Source organism: Carassius auratus, unplaced genomic scaffold, assembly GCF_003368295.1.
Source record: "Carassius auratus strain Wakin unplaced genomic scaffold, ASM336829v1 scaf_tig00026736, whole genome shotgun sequence".
Taxonomy (NCBI): domain Eukaryota; kingdom Metazoa; phylum Chordata; class Actinopteri; order Cypriniformes; family Cyprinidae; genus Carassius; species Carassius auratus.
In genome coordinates this window covers 22,800-35,280 of record NW_020525546.1, presented here as the reverse complement: position 1 = coordinate 35,280, position 12,481 = coordinate 22,800, and the positions used below count along the sequence as shown (strand labels likewise).

General features: G+C 35.7%; 1 long non-coding RNA gene and 1 pseudogene across 1 annotated transcript; one reads left to right on the top strand and one right to left on the bottom strand.

Annotated features, from left to right (window-relative positions):
• Window positions 1-2,586: 2,586 nt before the first annotated feature.
• LOC113078841 (growth/differentiation factor 6-A-like) lies at window positions 2,587-6,915 on the top strand (annotated as a pseudogene).
• A 2,658-nt stretch (window positions 6,916-9,573) lies between these two features.
• LOC113078842 (uncharacterized) lies at window positions 9,574-12,017 on the bottom strand. The gene is made up of 3 exons (XR_003281647.1): window positions 11,706-12,017; window positions 10,891-11,004; window positions 9,574-10,505 (listed from the first exon to the last, which is right to left on the bottom strand). It is a non-coding gene; the product is annotated as an uncharacterized LOC113078842 (long non-coding RNA).
• Window positions 12,018-12,481: the final 464 nt, after the last annotated feature.

Below are 12,481 nucleotides of genomic sequence, written 5' to 3'. Positions count from 1 at the left end.
TTATCTGATTAAAAACGTTTTAAAACGTTAGCTACATGGTAAACGACCTGTTGGTTATGCAATACATTGTCGACAGTACGACCAGGTTTTTCAAAAATACCAAACCTAGGTAATTCTTTATTCATGTAGTGTTTAAATTAACATCTGAAATGTTGAAATCAAGTACATTCTCTCAGTTTGAGTCCTACTGAAATCAAGTGAAGCCTGAGAGCAGCGGTTGGAGGCGTCGGCTCTCCATGGTGCTGAAGTCAGATTACTAAACGAGCTTAAAGTCATTGCGAGTGGAAGTCATTCTCCAGAAAAGATTTTCCCAGTCGAAGACTCAATTCAGTATTAGATCCAAATTATTTCAGAAGATTTATTAAACGTATTTTATACAGAACAGATGATTTTATTCAGTTTCATTTAGTTCAATAATTTTTCGCGTTGATAAAAAAATTTAAGTCAAGCAAATACTAGTGACCGACTGAATATATAAGCCTTAGTGTTTTGTTTGTTATGATGGGCACGCAGTTATAATAATATGGTGTTTTACTGCCCTCTGATGGTAGATAATGGAACTACAATTTACGTTTTATGTGACTTGATAAGCGACAAGTGACGTGCTCTGCATTTAACCCATCCAAAGTGCATACACACAGCAGTGAACACACACACACACACACACACACACACACACACACACACACACACACACACACACACACACACACGTTTGTTTTTGTGAAAAGTGGAGACATCCCATAGGCGTAATGTTTTTTATACTGTACAAACTGTATATGCTATGGCCCTTCACCAACCCTACACCTACACCTAACCTTCACAGGAAACTTTGTGCATTTTTACTTTCTCAAAAAAACTTTTATAAGCGTTTTGAAAAATGGGGACTTTGGTTAATTATTTCCTCATAAGTCACCCTCGCCTTTAAATACCTGTGTCATACCCATGTCATTACACACACACACACTCACGCTATGAAGCGCAAGGTTGGGGGTCCGATTCCCCAACATATGATAAGTAAACATTGATAGCCTGAATTCACTGTAAGTCGCCTTGGATTAAAGCGTCTGCTAAATCCATACATTTAATACATTTTAATTTTACATTTTAATTTAATTTAAAATAAACCCCAAACACTAGAGTTGTGATGGAGGACTGATGCGGAAATGGTCTACACTAGAGTAAAATATTAAGTTGTGAGGAAGTAGTTTCTTTGTATAAATCTGCAGGAAATTGGTTATTTGATATACCTTTCATTAATTACGCTATTTGTTGGTTAAAACAATGTTACTAGTTGTTTTCCCAACTCAACTCAACTTTAGAGCACTTTCAAAAACTACAATGGGTAGCATTTACCATTAAGTTCTCCATAACTGTGTATTTAATGAGAGTCAACAACAGTATATGCAAATATAGAGAACAAGACTTATAATTCACTTTTATAATTCGCTAGTAAGAAGTGTGATATCTAACCCAGTCTCCCTATGGATTCTGGTAAACTGGGACACTTTTTGTCGATTCTGGTAAAGTTGAATACTTTTTGTCAATGGGATGGGGGGAAATGAATTAACCTGAATAGACACTAGTATGTATCTGACCATATAATTGTTGCTTGCACTGGGGTTTGTTGAAACTTATGAACTTTAAATAATATAATCCATCTACATCGACTAATGTTTTATTTTAATAATTTTTTTACTTTAGCCTTTTTTTTTTAATGCAACGCTATTGCAATTGATGACCGCAAGGAGGCAGTGCAGCGCAAGATAACGGGACAGGTGAAGCTAGAGCATTAACCAAGTGTCTGCAGCCAGGTTTCGTGAGGATAGAAGTGAGACTTTTTACAAGACAGTTACAATAATATCTTTCAGCTTTAGGAATATAGACGAAAAAAGCTTTTTATCTCTTTCTCTATGTATGAATGTGTGTGCGTGTGTGTGTGTGTGTGTGAGTGATATAAATTGTATATAAAATATAGAATTAATATAAAAGTTAAATTTATTAGGCTATTTATCTATATGAATAATATTTTTTATAAATAATAACTACTATGTATAAGCATCTTTTATAATATATTTCACAATTTAATATATATTTTATACCTTTATAATATATTTCATAATTTAATATACATTTTATACCTTTATAATTTATATTAATAATTTATGTTGATAGCATTGCATAAATAATACATATTTATACATTTACATATACACTTAGATATAACATATCTCAATGTTTAAACCATTAAACCATATTAAATTATTTAATTAAAATATATTATTACTTATATTATTGTTATATTAAATTGATTATTATTTTTATTTTAGGAAAATACTTATTATTAATTATTTATTATACACCATTGTGTTGAAGCCCTATTAGACTTTAATTAATAATAATAATACATTTTAAATACATTTTATATAGGAAATGATTATAATGACGTACCTTAGGAGGTGCACAGAAAATCTGGAGAAGTTCTCCAATAAATCCAGGAGCGTCTGTGGAGGCGTGACTCGCGAGCGAATGTGTCTGCAGCTTCTCGCTCTCGAGCGTCAGGCGCACTTCATTTGAGGCACGCAACACAGGTCTCGCGCTGTCCGCACTCGTGAAACAAAAAAAAACACAAACACAAACCAAAACACCCGGGTTTTCTGGGAAGACACGGCTCGCCTTCACTTTTTGGGGGACAGAATCGCCATGGATGCCTTGAGAGCAGTCGCCTTTTACACGCTTTTCATTTTCCTTTGGAGTTTACCGTATTGCCAATCAGCTGCGCTTATATCTCAGAAAAAGAGCAAGGGTGCCAGGAGCGCGCATGATAGACAAAGGTCACACAACTTTCTTAAAGAGATTTTCGCATCCTCTCCGGGAGCGGATCGTGTGGATGATTTAAAGGACCCGGTTGTGCCTCACGATTACATGATCTCCATATACAGGACTTACTCCGCAGCTGAAAAACTGGGGCTCAATGCAAGTTTTTTTCGCTCTTCAAAGTCTGCAAACACCATTACGAGTTTTGTTGACAGGGGAAAAGGTTTGTTTTGCCTTGTTTTCTTACATGCATTTTCTGTCTGAATTATGTATCTATGCATTTTCAATATTTAGTAATGCACCATTATTTTACTTTAAAATCTTTGTGATATAGTAACACAGGCTATAATTGTTTAAAAAAAATATATGAATATGCTTTAGACACAAATTTGTGAAGCAACATAAATAGACCTAGTTTATTGTTAGAGGGAAAGTAATAATATCTTCCCCTGAAATTGGATGAATAACTTTCGAGGATTTGTTCGTGTGCTAATGGTTTGGTGATCACTCGTCCTGGGCTTGGGCCACAATTTAATGGTTAGCACGAACTCATATTTCGGCTAGTATAAAGTTATATTAGTTTTACATTGACCCTAAGGTAACATGCCAATAAAACACTAATTGGTGCGTTTTCTAAATGAAGGCAATAAATCAATCCCTTAACGTCCTCGCGCGCAAGCAGTCCGAGCTGTTCTCACAAACCTCATGCGGGGAAAATCGAGTTTACCTAAGGACATAACATAATAATAAATTAGCTTTTTTGTTCTAAAATGAAATATTTTATTTGTTCAATAGAAATAGTCCTTTTGCTTTTAAAACTTAATTTCTGTGTTTTAGAGGATTTTCAGTTGCATTTTCTATTTAACAATGATATGCGTATAAGTTGCAGTGACATTGGATTTCCTTTAAGCAAAGTAAATGTGTGAACATTGTGGGGCAAACGAACGCAAAAACATGCGACAGAGAGAGAAATGCGGCGCAAACAGTGCACTCTTCCATTCCGCGTTCGCAGAAAGAACAGCAGCGCAAACTGGATTGATGAAAAAAACCTTCACTCTCCTCACTGATTTTGATTTGATGTGTCATTGGCTATGACCCTTCACTGGACCCTCTGAGGGTTGCTTTGCATCAAACCGCTGATTGGAGTATTTGAGCTGGGTGATCTAATTGAGTGTCCATGTCATAACATATCAAACGCTGTCTATTCTCCCGTAATGAACTAGTTCAGCCAGTGGAACATCACCAAAAGAGAAGAGCAAAAACCGGAAAGGACCTTACGTCTGTTTAGGTTTGGACAATTGTTGCTTTTGGGGCATTTTGCTGCCTTTATAGCTTTCAAATTGTGGATAGTTTAGTGCATTACGCGGGGTTACAGATCAAATCGTTTTTATAAGCATCTTGAACTGCTTTTGGTGTGTGACACTTACCATCAATACCTCATGCAAAATTAAACCGTTCCAGTTATATACAGCGTGTTGGCTATGCGCGTCATTCGCTGCTGAATGTCATCAAGAATCATTTCCACTCAAGCGCTATTCAATTATGATAAGGCAGCAATCTTTTTGTGTAACAGGAAGGAATTTCCTCCAAAACAGATAAGACATTTCCCCAAATTTTAGATCGTTATGGTTGCAAGATCAGACAAGAACGAACGGAATGTATGAAAATTACTTTTGGCACTTGTAAGTAACTCATTAAAACGCAGATGGTGCCCCGGTAGCCACACCAAGAGAGTCTCTCTCTCTCTTTCTCTCTCTCTCTCTCCCTACAGAATCGAATTTTTGGAGAAGAATGTTCATTGATTAAAAGCGTGCGATTCTGTGGATGGAGTAATTTATGAATTTCTGTTAGTGGCCTTCACTTGTCTCGGTTATCATTTTAGGCTGTCGCGTAAACCCTTGCTGTATGCAATTGCATTTTATATGCGCAATAATCACTTTTTATCGGGGATGTTGTTTTTGGCAGAAGCGATGAAATATAAGCGAGGTGCTTTTCAATGGGGTGGGAGGGAATTCAGAACTGTTAATTATTTGGCGACCTTGTATTCGATCTGTTTGAGGTCTTATAAAAACTCTAATGTGGACCATATGTGCATAGGAACGAAAACAAACATTACATTTGAATTATTTGAAAATTAAGTTCGCGCATGAACAAAGAATGCAATAACAATATTCATTTTCGATTCATTTGTTCAAAATATTAATTAAAACTACAAATTAAATGCCGTTTTTAGGTTTGATTTCATTTTGTATTCAAGCATTAAAAAGCAATCTAGCCTACTATCGAGCAGCCGTATTAAAATTAGTGTTGTTCAAAATTATGCACGTATTTGTCTGGGATTTTGTTAAGGCTAAATTATATCTGTGCCCGAGGCGTAGTTGGAGCGATAATACTCTAATAGTTCAACTAAAATTCTTACATACACAAGCCCACTTGAATTCAGATAAATGCTTCTCGTTTGGTCAGTCAGAGAGATAAAAAAAGGCGTTGATAAAGTGCGACTAGGCCTCTGGATTCCTGAAGGGGAAAGAATGTATTAATTGTGCATTGTTCAGCACGTACAGTATGTCGCTTTGTGTCTGGCGCACACTTTCCCCCCACTCTCTCTCTTTCTCTCTCTCTTTCTCACTATGGCTACCAGATCTCTCTTATTTGCGTTAGCACCTGTACATATTTATGACAAATTATTTTGCAGGTAGTCATTTGAAAAAACGCATAAGGAAACTACACACATCGCGTAAACATTCCAAACAGAACCAAAACATGCTTCAGATCCACATGAGAACATTTAGATTAAAAAGTGTAAGCTTGGAGAATTTCTTTTATTTTTATTTCCAAGATGCATTCTGATATCAGTAAATAGCAGTTAAATGTTGAAGGCCTATATGCTAGTTACACCAAACTTAAACATTTTAGAAAAAGCAAAACAGTAAAATATTTAACAAAAATAATGAAACTGTGAGTTTCTATGCTTTTACATCTTCATCATCTTCGTTTTTTATTTTAGCTAGCTACTCTTTTGTGCTAAATCCTATGTGTATTTTCCAACTTAAAGGATAAAAGAGAGCCGAAAATAAAGTTTTAGGTTTTACATGGCTCCTTTATGAGAATGTGAGTCACTCTAAGTGAATCTGACTGTAATTATTTCTCTTTATCTTGCAGACAATCTCACGCTCTCTCCTTTGCGAAGACAAACGTATCTGTTTGATGTCTCAACTCTCTCAGACAAAGAGGAGCTGGTCGGTGCTGAATTAAGGATATATCGTAAAGCGCCCGGGATGTCCAAACGTCCCCATCAGGAGACTACACTCTTCATCTACTCTCGTGTCGATCAGAGAGACCACTGGCTTCCAGATCCCTTGATCTTCAGGATTCCCGGAAAGCAGAATGGGAGGTTCTGGACGTTTGGAGAATTTTTAAAAACAGACACCAAGGGAATCAGCTTTGTCTGCAGCTCAAGGTTACGCATAGCAAATCTGACACCGAAATCGACCTAAATCAACTGGGTTTCCACCGGCACGGCCGAACGCAGCAAGAAAAAGCCATATTGGTGGTCTACACGCGGTCTAGGAAAAGAGAAAACTTGTTTAATGAGATGAAAGAGAAGATCAAGTCTCACAGAGAAGACGACAAGGATGAGGAGAGCGCGCTGCAGTTTAAAGCGCGGCGCAGGCGGAGAACTGCGCTCAATAATCGCCACGGGAAACGGCATGGCAAAAAGTCCAAATCGAGATGCAGCAAAAAGGCACTGCATGTCAATTTCAAAGAGCTAGGATGGGACGACTGGATCATCGCTCCGCTCGATTACGAAGCATACCACTGCGAGGGTGTGTGCGACTTCCCACTGAGGTCGCACCTGGAGCCGACCAACCACGCCATCATTCAGACGCTCATGAACTCCATGGACCCCAACAGCACGCCGCCGAGCTGTTGCGTGCCCACAAAACTCAGCCCTATAAGTATACTATACATAGACTCAGGCAACAACGTCGTGTACAAACAGTACGAGGACATGGTGGTAGAACAGTGTGGCTGTAGGTAGCGAATCACACACGAGGGTTTGGCACCAAGGCATAAAACACTTGAACGATGCGTAAAGACGCGCTTGAGGCCGCACATTCTGCGCATTCTCACTTATGCAAAAGGGATTCTTCAGTAGAGAAATTTTTGACGATTTAAAAGATTTCCACAGGCCACTGTTCATGGTTGTGGCATGAGCTTGTGTACAGTTTCTCTAGACTTGGAACACAATCTTGCATTAGAAGGTTTGTTTTTCCGTACGCATGCTGGGTTGCTTTTTGTAATTACGTGTTCAAAACAACCTAAGTATCTCTTTAACGTGTCGTCTCTCGGACGAGGCAGGCAGAAGAAACGCCAGATTTAGTGCGTGACCGTCTGGACAGGATTCACTGAGGATTGTGTTACACTATTATCTCCGTGCACTCAGAAGAATGTGGAGACGGGCACCTGTTCAAACTCATCTGCTAGTTATATGGATAATATACTGTATGGTATATGGATAATGAATGAGCAAAACGCAAAACCACTGGTGCTTAATCAAGTCATATTCCGCTTTTGGGGAATGTAGTACCAAACAGTAAATAAGGCATAACGAGACTGACTGAAGAATTATTATTTTTTCTTTCCTCCCCCCCCCCCCCTTTTTTTTTGAGAAGTGCCTGTGCTTTTTTGTATGTAACCTAGGTAAAAATACACACAATGTCATTTTGTACTTTCTGCGAAGACAAAAAATGGAAATCCATCAACGTTTGTATCTTCCACAACTGCACTTCCGCAACTGTCCAAGAAGTCTGGAAGAAGCGTTTTTCCCTAACGACTGACAAGTTTTAAAAAAGAGACTCGAGAGCGAGATTATATTTAAATGCACATTAGCTTTGAATGCACTGTTGTACATTTTATGAGCTGTAAATATTTGTAAAGTAAATCCTAAAGTGCAACGTATGAAGAAATGCAAACCCACGTTTCTTTGTTAATGTACATTTATAAATGCACTCAAATCGCTATAATTTCTATTCTATAATTATTTTATTATTTGTGATGTACAGAGTTTCATGATAATCGTTTCTTACGCTGATAAAACAAATTTAATTTAAAATGTATTCATCATTGCTGAGGGTGGAAATGCCATTATCGATGTCTACCTCATAATTGCATAGAATCTATCATAGGTTTTTCCCATATATATATATATATATATATATATATATATATATATATATATATATATATATATATATATATATATATATATATATACACAGTATATCAATGGATAATAATCCAAAATATTACTGTACAAATAAAAGGAATTAATGCACTTTGTGTGGTGCCACTGACTCCTAAGATTCATAAAATTTTTTGAAGTTGAAATTTTGAACCAGTTTAAATTGTATATACATTTTTTAACTACATGCCAATGACCTATTATATTAAAAAGTTCCAGTTTATCAGATCTATCAGAGTAATCAAGGGTTTGTATGTATTTTGTAGATTATATATATATAATATTTAGCATATCAATAAAATGTAAAGCTACTGTAGGCAGAAAATCAGGCTTGGTTTAATCTTGTTTAATCTAATCTGTAAAATTAAACACATCAAATTTTAGATTCTTATTTTCTCCCACATACAGTTTAAATAATAATAATAATAATAAAAATAAATACATGGCATAAACTACACTGGAAGTCATCAGATCCACATCAGTCTCCCAAACCCTTTAGAGGAGAACGTAATGTATCAGTTGGGTTAAATAAATGTCTTAGGAAACAGTAGATGATGACCTCATGGAAGCCACTGCAGCAGCTGTTGGGAAAAAAAAAAAAATCCTGTAGGCTTGTTGTATTCATGTAAATTGCATGTTGGCTTCCATAGTTTTGGATGTTACGTCACTCATACTTTTTAACTACATTACTTAAATATGATCATCGGTGTTCTGCAGAAAAACGTAATGCTTTATCGATTAGATTAAACATTTAGTTTCACACAAAGTGTCATACAGAGTTAAAATGTTTGAGTGAAGTCTAACATTCCTATTCTTTTTTTTTTCACTCAACAGCTTCTTTTCATGCGTCCATCTTTTGTTTCCATTCTGCTGACAGATCGTCTCCTGAGATAATCCAGCTCTTCACCTGATCTGTTTCACATTTTTATTAGCTCTCAGACAGTTTTAAAACCCCATGGGATTTCTGTGGCTCATTTTCTCAGTGCATTATTAGCAAAGTTTTTATCCTCACATATGTTTCTGCTCCAATAATCAGGCCTGTGTAATGGTGCTAATATGTTGCACTGTCACCTCTCAGTGTTTAAATACACTGTAAGAAAAAATACACCATATCTACTCAATAAAAATTAGGCAACAGATTACAAGCAATATTATTAATTAAATTTCACAAGGTTTAGTATTGAGTAAATATTAATTAAATGAGATCCTTAATAGTTATTCATTTAATATGAGTAGATTTGAATAGAAAACAGCACAGAATTAAGTATAACCCAAATAAAAATATTGAGTTGTTTTGAAAAAGATAAACTCCCTAATGTGTAAATAGTACTAATAAATATTAATTAGATTTTACATATCATAATTGAGTAATCATCATCTACATCAATCTGCACATTGATTTGAATTTAATCAATGCAATTAATTAAATCGAAATATTTCTTTCTTATGAATAATATGGCCCAGAAAGTACTATACTTACTTAAGTTAACTTACTTACTTAAGTTAAATACTCAAATAAGAATTTTATTAACAATTCACTTTTGTGCTTTAGACACATTGTAGCAAATCATTGTACACTGCAACCACAGTCTCATTTCAAGCCAGAAGTTTGAAAAGGACAGAATGCTGACTTTAAACTATTTTGTAAAAACAAAAATAAATTACATAAAGAATGATGTGATGTGTCTATAAACCTGTTTCCATGCTTTCTCATCTCACATCCCACTAAATTGGGTCAATAATGATCTTAAAGGAAAATCCTCCAGAGGTGCATGTACCAAAAAAAGCAGAAAAGTGTAATTTGTACAGAGCAATAAACATTTCGTACTTTGAACTAGAAATATCACTGACATTCGTGGGATAAGAGTCCAAATCAGTGCTAACTTACAAACATAACACTTTCAGATGTGTAATTCCCAAGCTCTGTAGAAGCTAAACATTGTGTAGCAAATCATGTACACTGCAACTACTACTGTCTCTTTTTTAAAGCCAGAAGTTTGCTCAAGCATTTCAAACTTTTTCAGAACTTTGAAAAGGACAAAATGCTGACTTCAACTTAAAATTGCAATTCCCAAGCTCTGTAGAAGATGAACATTGTGTAGCACAAAACTCTGCACTGCAATACAGTCCCATTTCAAGCCTGAAGTTTGTTCTTGAGGGACTGGACTTTGTTAGAAAGCTTTGAATCATCCAGTTCCAAGAAAAAAAATTGGAACACCTCAAAGGTGTACTTCAGTAGTCTGGGATAATCAAGATTCAGCGCGTAGGTCAAGCCAAAGAGGACAATGCAAGCCCTTGCAATATCTCCAAGTCCTGTGATGACTTCCACGCCCTTAATGAGGATCCCAATGTTCTTTGGGCAGTTGCTTGTAGAAGCTCCACGCTTTGGGGTCACATTAATGGCCATTATGAGCTGTTCAAGTTCCTCCAAGTTCTCAGTGTCCTGCAACATGAAATTGTCATTGTCTTAGTATAAAACTGTCAGAAATATTTTGCAAGCATATCAAATTACTAGAAAATACATTCATTATTGTTTTCATAGCTTATGAATCTATTTTAGTAGATATTATTTTCTTGCAGGCCTTGGTGTCAAATTGTTATTTGTTGTGTTTTCTTCTCTATTTTGATGTTTTTGTACAGTGTTCATGTAGGTTACAATAAGTCAAATTTTAGACCTTAAGACCTACACGATGCATTACCAAAAAAATTTCAAATCAAAGAAATTCTGAAAAAAAAAAATCATTAATTTAATTTACATGTAAAGGTCACATTTCTAGATTAATCAACAAATTGAGGAATTAAGTTAAATTTATATTAAGTTCACCTACGTTGAATTCTTTGATAAGATGTCCCCCTTGTTCTCCAAGGTATTTTTTGTAAGATACCGAGGAACAATCTCTCTGGTCCTCTCAATCGAAGAGTGCTGGGGAGGAAGTCAATCACTAAAAACAAAAAAACAAAAAACTGGATGTTTCTGTAATTTAGAAAAGTAAACACATGACACCTATCAATTCTGATCATACTTTACATGTCTGCTTTACTTAATGTATAAAGCTTCGTCAGACCATAAGGCAGAGCTTCATAATGCTTTAAAGTAGAAAATACTGTTTATGATTTCATGATAATCCATTAGCCCCTTCCACACATGCACTGCAATTTAAAAATTACAAAGACATCACCTGAAGGAGAATGTTCGAATCTGATATTAAACGGATTTAACCCGGTCAGCTCTATAGTACAAAGTCTGTGTCATTTCTGAATTACCCCATGTGTGAATACAACAGGGAATTATCCGAAGGATTCACAGTGAGCAATTGAAGGTATTAAAAAGGGTTTCTTGGGAGTTTTTCCTCTGTCAGTGTGAGGGTCTAAGGGCAGAGGCTGTTGTCATGATGCTATGCAAAGCCCTTTGAGACAAAATGTTTGTAAAATGGGCTATACATATAAAATAACCTTGTCTCTGATCAATTTGTAAGGCAAAAAACAGCATCTTAAAGGCATGAGCTATTATTAGTTTTTCCTTTTCTAAAATAGTACAGCATCTCTGGAGGACAATTGTCTATCATTCAGTTTGATGTCCTTATTGATATAATTTGGAAATCTTATGGAACAAAGCTACTTCTAATTTAGAAAACTACTGTACCTGCAGCATTTCCATTATGATCTCCAGTCTTCTTCCAAGTGCTCCATCGTTGGCACAAAATGGCGTCAGTAGCTTGGGAGTGTGACAGTCAAACACAGACATAAATTTCGGTACCTGAAGTACAGTAGTTGTTCTTTGAAATTCTGCATTGATCTGAAACACAAAGGCGACAAAGATATCACATCAGTTCTTAGCCTTTTAAACCTCTTTCATATAAACTGTCTAACATTCAATACTTTTTGCCACTGTCAGAGTACTGAAGTCCTCCTCCACAATATTTTCCAATTTAATCATTCTGGAATTGTAAATGAGGAAGAGTTAATGTAATTTTAAAGATTTGAATGACATTATTGAAACTTTGTGGGAGAAAAAAACGTGTTAGACTAATTATTAATCAAAGTATGAATATTTTTTTCAATTTTTAGTGTAGGGTTTAGCTGTAAAATTATAGAGTTTGTGCCAATGTAAGATTACCACATTAAATTAACAGATTTATGCATGAAAATAAATAAAATTGTGGCTCTTAAACATAACACTGTTAATAGACTGACTACACGTGGATTTAGCTAAGTTAACTTACAAAACAGTGAAACAAAGAGAGAAGTTAAGTTACCTGCCTCTGGAAGACGAGCTCCACACACGAGAAGTAAAGCCAACGGAACTGCGTCAAGTGCCGTCTGAAATATAAGATCCTCATCCAGCGAAAACCCCAAATATTGCGCTTTATGGAACCTTAAAATTAAACGTGATGTACTTATTTACGCAATTTCATACAA